Source organism: Lygodium microphyllum, chromosome 26, assembly GCF_053477565.2.
Source record: "Lygodium microphyllum isolate KBCC chromosome 26, Lygodium_microphyllum_v1.1.10, whole genome shotgun sequence".
Taxonomy (NCBI): Eukaryota; Viridiplantae; Streptophyta; class Polypodiopsida; order Schizaeales; family Lygodiaceae; genus Lygodium; species Lygodium microphyllum.
Window position 1 is genome coordinate 101,310,453 of NC_141160.1, and position 7,668 is coordinate 101,318,120.

General features: G+C 40.8%; 1 pseudogene; it reads left to right on the forward strand.

Annotated features, from left to right (window-relative positions):
- Positions 1–526: 526 nt before the first annotated feature.
- On the forward strand, positions 527–1,632 carry LOC148013604 (uncharacterized; annotated as a pseudogene).
- The last annotated feature ends 6,036 nt before the right edge of the window (positions 1,633–7,668 follow it).

Below are 7,668 nucleotides of genomic sequence, written 5' to 3' on the forward strand. Positions count from 1 at the left end.
TGGAACAGTGGCTCTCTAAATGGGAGTAGTGTTTTAAGTTATGCCATATTCATGAGGATGCTTTAAAGATATAGCAAGCTACATATAATCTCATGGATGCCGCTCATCATTGGTGGCGGAAAATTGAGCAGGATCGTGCAGAGCTGTCTACTTGGATTGCATTTAAGACATTGTTTTATAATAATTTTGTCCCTTAGATGAGCGGACAAGGGCTCTTGATGCATGGTTCTTCATAGCTTAAAAGAGCTACTCTGTCTAGGAATATGCAGACAAGTATAGAGAGATTCTGTTAAAGGTCCCTGAACATATTCCTGACTTTTTGCAAGTGTATAAATTTGTCATGGGCTTAAAAGAAACCTTAAGGCCACTTGTTGTCAGGAAGGAGAGATGTAAAACCTTGAATGAGACAGTGGATCTTGCATTAGTCCTTGAAGATAGGAAGGCCGAGGACTAGAGGTGCACGCCCTATCTTTACTCCTGCAGTTGCACCTAGTGCTCCTCGTGCGAAGGAAACTAGAGAAGTGCAATGCAAGATGCGGATAAGGCAAGAGATGACCTAGATGAGTCACCTCCACATGACTCTGGTTATCATGAACGGATCCTAGCCGTCACAATAACAAAGAAAGTACCAACTATGCCAGATGTAGTGTTATCACCTGAGGCACAAAAGGGCTACCAGTTTGTTGACACTGAGCTCATTGTAATGAAAGGCATAATGACAGGATGCCTTGTGCGTATTTTATTTGACACGGGCTCTTCACATAATGTTATTAGCTCTAATCTCGTTAAGAAGATGAAGCTCAAGACTACCCCTTCAGAATATAGTTATTCGATAGAGCTAGCTGACGGGATGGGTACAGAGACATGGGATCAGCGAGTTGTTGACCTTCCTGTACAGATCCAGTCCTATGAGGATAGATTGGATTTTAAAATTACATGACTTGCAAGATTCGACCTAGTGTTGAGCAAGCAATGGCATGAAAATAAGAGACCTATCATTGACTTCTCTTCCCATATTTATCAATTTGAGCACGAGGGCCGACGATTGTTGATTCGCGGAGGAGAACCAAATCTCCAAGAAGCAAAGATTCTCTCGATAACCAAGGTGCTCAAGATTGACTATAAGTCTCTTTACTTTTTTTATATTTTAAATATTTCTAAGTGTCTGTCAAAGGATGACACGGATAAAGGTGGAAGTTCCACAAGTATCCCTTCGGCCTTATCAAGAAAAATAAGAGCCCAATTTTCTGATGTATTTAAAATTGATCTACCTCTTGGTTTACCTTCTCATAGGAATGTGGAGCATAGGCCGATTGAGCTCATCCTAGGAGCTTATCCAGTTGCTAGACCCCCGTTCAGGATGAGTCTACAGAAGGAGAATGAAGTTCGTAAGGTGGTGGATGAGTACTTAAGCAAAGGATTGACTAGACCTAGCTTACCCTTTGCTGCCCTTGTTTTACTTGTAAAAAAGAAAGATGGTACTTTTCAAATGTGTGTAGACTACAAGGCTTTAAATAAAATAACTGTCAAGCATAGATATCCTATGCCTTGTATTGATGATCTCTTGGATGCTCTAGGTGGTGCTTCTATCTTTAGTAAGATTGATTTAAAAAGTGGTTTTCACCAGATTAGAGTAAGAGATGAAGATATTTCTAAAATTGCTTTTAGAACAAGATTTGGTCAATATGAGTATTTGATTATGCCTTTCGGTTTAACAAATGCTCATGCTACTTTTATGATGTTAATGAATGACTTACTAAGACCATACATGGGCAAGTTTGTTGTAGATTTTATTGACAATGTGCTTGTGTATAGTAAGAGTATCCATGAACATGAGTCACATTTGGTGACAGTCTTTGAAACTTTGCGGGAAGCAAAAATTTATGCTAACCCAGACAAGATGATTCTATATTTAGCAGAGATAGAATATTTAGGTCATATTGTATCTGCCGATGGGATCAAGATGGACCCCAAGAAGGTTGTTCTGATACTTAGCTGGCTGACACCCCAAAATGAAACAACTCTTCGTTCCTTTTTGGGATTGTGTCATGAAGGAAAAATACCTTGATATTTTTGTACTTTTGGAATCATGCTAATTCCACACGTTGTAATTTTTAGCCCTTGTAAATTCAGCCCTTGCCTATGTAAATGTGCCCTTAACTTTAGAGATCAGGGGTTAGGATAAAGAAGGCAAGAGGCTAAGAGAAGACATCTTTTGGCTCATTCACTAAGTTTGGTTGTTCACTTTCTTGATGTTAACTTCCTTCTTGCTAGATGAAGCATCAGTCGTGGCTATCATGTATTTTTGGAACTCTCATCATTAATACATGGCAAGATGTCTTGGTGCAATAGTTCTCTTGTTATTTCATGTCTATTCTAGTTTTAGTTAGATTTCTTTTCTTGGTTGAATGCTTCATTACATTGGTATCAGAGCATTAGTTTAGATCCTGTCAGAAGTCATTTTCATTCAATAGATTTAGTTGCACTGACTAGGGAGTGAAAACCGCAGTTAAAATTCAGCCACAAGAGTTAGTTCTTCCATAACCGTGGTCTAACATGGAGATCTCTTACAAACTGTGACTAAGATGGAGGTTCTTGGCATGAACTAGTGGACAATGGTGGGCTCTAGCCAATTTGGCAACTCGTGACCAAGTTTTGGACCAAAAATTGGGGTAAGTTGGACAAAATGAAGGTTACAAGACTTAGTTTGGTTCAAACTTGAGTTACTTTTCAAGAACAGGGGTTTCTTCCCTTTCCCTTCAAGCTTCCCTCAAGAATCCATGGCCAAAGGTTGAGCAAGATCTCTTGTCCGTGACTTCTATCATGCAAAAGGACTCCATAGCCTTCTTATCCATCTCATGAGCTTCAAGTAGAATGGTTTCTTGTCTTTATTAGACTTCTTCTTCCTCTCTTTAACACATGGACAACAACAGCGTAAATTGCGCCAGCAGCATCCTCTTGCCTATTTTGTCCAAATGATGAGCTATGGAGCTCAAATCAACCATGAATAATGCTCAAGTACCAATGGCCAAGCTCTCCTTCAAGCCTTGACAACCTTTCTTCCATCTTTGAGCTTTCCCTTCTCTCATGAAACCCTAGACATGACTGTTTGGGACAACACCAAAGAATTTCTGAATTCTTGAAGCAAATGAAGATGGTTTTGGTGGTAAATCATCCCTGGAGCATCCTCAAGCATTTGCCCTCAAGCCTTCATCAACATTGATTCAACATTGGAGAGTTTTGATCCAACATTGATCAAGGGAAGGTAATGGACAGCATGTACCTTCAATGTCACTGAAATATTGGCTTCTCTCTTCAAATTTTGGAGTCTACACACTACATTGGAGCTTCTTTCATTGGTCCCTCAAGCTCTACAACAAGTAGAAGAAGAATTTTACCTACATCAACCATTCTTGAAGCTATTGGAGAAACCATGGAACTCAATGAAGCCGAGGCCTATTTCTTTATGGAGCATTCTTGAAATTTGGGAATTCCTGGATGGATTTGAAACTGAAGTCAAGCTCTATTAGTGGGAGATTCCTTCATCAGCAACAATACTCTTCTCCTACAATCTTAAGAGGTACTCTAATCATCTTTAATCTCTCTTTAAATCCTCTTGCTGAGCTAAGTCCAATTGATGAAAGAGAAATTAACATGATAAAGAATCCCATCCATTCTATCAAATGCATTTCATGGGAAATCCATAGAGCTATCATAGTGATTGATCATTGCATAATCACTCTCATTCACTGAAATAATCACTTCCAAGTGCCTCAAATTCTCATTTCATTTACCTAACCCTGATATTGAATTGTTTGCCTTTTTTTGTTTCATTGACATGAGTGAAATTTTACCCAATGGTAAGTGGAATAAGAATTGTTAAGCAGTGAGTCACTACTGAGGTTATCCCTTACCTATCCCCATTTCAATTTTAGCCTATTCCATTTGAGTTCTTGCATATCATAAAAGGGAAATCAAATTCTTTTCATTCCATGCATTTCATGCTGATTTTTAGAGCCTAGCATTGATCTGCCATGTATCTATCCACGAGGAAAAGTGGATGCCGGGCGAGTTGGTAGGACTAAAGAGAGGTGACCCTCCCCTACTAACAAGGACCCTGAAGGGGAGCACAAACCGGCTTGAGAGGGAAATTTGCACATCCCTCAAGTCTCAGATCCCATGCATTTAAAGTTCAGGTGCAGGTACCACTCAAGGGAACAAGAATTCAGCCTTCAGCATGGTACATTTGGCATGGGTTACATGATGCAAAGGCAAATGTATGGCAACATAATGCAATGCAAGTGGCAAATGGGGACAAAGTTATGCTGAGCATTATGAATGCTATTGTTGGCATTTGTTAATTGGGTCAGTAATAAAAGAGTTGAAACAGGGTTTTCCAACAAAGATCCATTGATTGGACCTTTCTTTTGCAACATACAGTGGGATTGTTAAATCCTTGGTTTATTGCAGAGGTTATTTTCAATATTAGCAGGTATATGGAGTTCATTTGTAGGTTTACTTGGTTTGAGCATGCATGAAATTGATGGTACAAGTCATTAAATGACCAAAACAGAGCATTCGCAGGTTGCAGGAATTTCCAAACAACTACAGTAAACTGCTTACAGAATTTTTGTACTCAACTACTTTCAACACTTGATAGCTCGTTAGAAAGGGGACTTCTCAAGCTTCAAGTAGAGCCAAAGAGTTTGTTATTCAGAGCACTAGAATTCAAGATATTTGAGTTTTTCTTCTGCTGCATATACAAGATAGGAAGTTACTCATGGCAAGAAATCAGAAAAGGGATCCTATTTTGGACACCATCAATGAAGAGCTGAGAGAATACCAACATGAACATGAACATGAACATGAAAACCCTCAAGAAGCTATATACCGCATGCATTATGAGAATGAAGAGGTTGATGTAAGCTCTACTCATTATCCTATCAATCAACCAATGAATGGAGTTGATATGTCCCATGCTTCCATGAACTCTAATAGTCTACAACAACTCTCAAATGATATTAAAGACATGAAATCAAGCCTTGATGATATGAGGATGGGTATTGATAAGTTAGTGGCTATCTTTAGTGAAAAGATGTTGCCTGTAGCTAGTCCTAATGTTCGAAATCCTCCTTTGACTGAAGAGCAACCCAAACCATCTACTCCAAAGGTGGTAGGACAATTTAGGTTGGGGAATCATCAAAGGCTAAAGATTTTATTCAGCCCACTTTATTTCAGCCTCAGTCCCATCAATCAAAGGCCTATTCTCAGCCACATGGGCAAGATCCACATGATAGGTTTCAAGCAAGCTCTAGGCATGAAGAGGACATCCACAGTTGCAATCCATTTTATAAAAAATTCTATCCTCAACCAAATATTGGTGGGCATGAATAAGGGCATGTGAATTCTGTAAAATATTACACGGCGCAGCGAACAGAATCTGAGAAAGAGATAGAGAGTACACAACAAATAAGAGGAGAATCAGTAATTCTTTAACTTCAAACAACTGATACAAAGATGGCTCTGTCCACCTGTGCACTTCCACTATGCAAAGCTTAGATGGCGATCTAGACAGAAGATAGGTGAAGAGCTTAAGGCTACTTGGAACAACAACTCTGACTGGGTGAAAGATGAGTGAGTGATGGCTGCGAAGGGGTTTAGCTTTTATAGCCTGTGAAGGTCGTTAGGTCGGCCTACTGACCTACCATATGAGCCTCCACTAGTCGGCCAGGGAATATTCCCGACCCCACAATAGGGGCCCCTTTTAACTCCCTTACCACGCAACTCAATGCAATGTGCCTCGAGTTGCTACCAACTTAACCTCTCCGTCTAACCTAAAGATTAGACCCACAATGGTCACCTTTTTACCATCCAGTCACATAGACCTCATCTGATATACAAGTCAGGACTCCACCAATGTCCAGGCTCACACTTGGCTTCTCCTCATAATGGGGGCCTTACAACTTTGAGCACCATGGATCATTGGTAGCACCTAATGAGGGTGGGGCATTGATCATATCTAACACCCCCCCTCAATGTCCATAGGTGAACTATCTCCTCAGCCCAATGCCAAGTCTCTGAAGATGAACTTGAAGCAGATCCTTCGTAAGTGCTTTGGTGAAGATATCTGCTCCATTCTCCTCTGTTGGACAGTAGACCAGTTCCACTATCCCGTCCTCCATCAAATCACGCACATAGTGATACTGGATCTCTATATGTTTGGTGCGTGCATGAAACACTGGATTTTTGGCAATGGCGATGCAACTCTGATTGTCACATCTCAGCACAATTGGTTCTTCATCCTGCACTCCCATATGCCATAGAATCCTTCTCAACCATACGGCTTTACATGTAGCAAAACAAGCTGCCTTGTACTCTGCTTCATGCCACTGTTGGTTGCTTCTTACTAATCCAAGAGAAAATTCCTGAACCCAAAGAGAAACAATAACCAGAAACTGACTTCCTAGAATCAATGTCTCCTACCCAATCTGAGTCACAGTTCCCCACAAGAGAAGTTCCAAAACTGTATGTGATACCATAGTCAAGAGTTTTCTTCAAGTATCTAAGCACCCGCATCCCAGCCTTCCAATGACTCTCATGAGGTTTGTTTGAGAACTTGCTCAAAACACCAACAGCAAAACTGATATCTGGTCTGGTGTTGCACAAGTAGATCAACCTCCTATACCTCCCAATGTCTGCTAGTGCTGATGTATCCTCGATGGATAACATTGCATTCACCTCCATAGGTGTAGCTATCTCCTTGCACTCGATCATGCCAAATGCCTTCAAGATCTCCCATGCATACTTCTTCTGAGAGATGAAGATCTTTCCAGACTTCAATCCCCAAACAAAAGTGCAGCAAGCCCAAGTCTATCATTTCAAACTTAGAACTCAAAGCCTTTCGAGTTTGGTTGATCATATCTTCATAGTCACCTGTAATAAGAAGGTCGTCCACATATAGGACAATCACTACAGACTTTTTACCATCCCTGTAAACATACAAGTTAGCATCTAAGGCACACCTTTTGAAGTTTAGGTTTAAAAAGAACTTATCTATCCGCTGGTACCTTGCTCTGGGGGCTTGTTTCAGCCCATACAATGCCTTCTTTAGCTTACACACTTTGTTCTCAGAATGGGGGGCCTCAAACCCTGGTGGTTGAGCCACGTACACCTCCTCCTTGAGGTCACCATTTAAAAACGCTGACTTAACATCCATTTGGTACACTGGCCACTTCTTGTGGGCAGCCACTGCAAGTACTGTGCGAATAGTGGTCATTCTGGTAGTTGGGGAAAATGAATCTTGAAAATCAAACCCTTCAACTTATGAAAATCCTTGGGCAACCAGTCTAGCTTTGTACTTTTCTAAGGTACCATCAGCCTTGTACTTTACCTTCCAGATCCACTTGGTGCCAATAACCTTCCGCTTTGCTAGTCGATCCACTAGCTCCCAAGTGTCATTCTTCATTATGCTGTCATACTCTACCTGCATAGCAGCCTTCCATGATGGATCTGCAAGTGCTTCTTCTAAGTCAGTTGACTTCTTTACTTCTCTCATGATCTCAACCATCAAGGACATATTGACTATGTGAGCAGAAGCCCTCCTTTGCTCCTCTATTCTCTGAGACCTCCTTGGTCCATCTGCCTTCTCCTCAACAAATGCAGGCATAG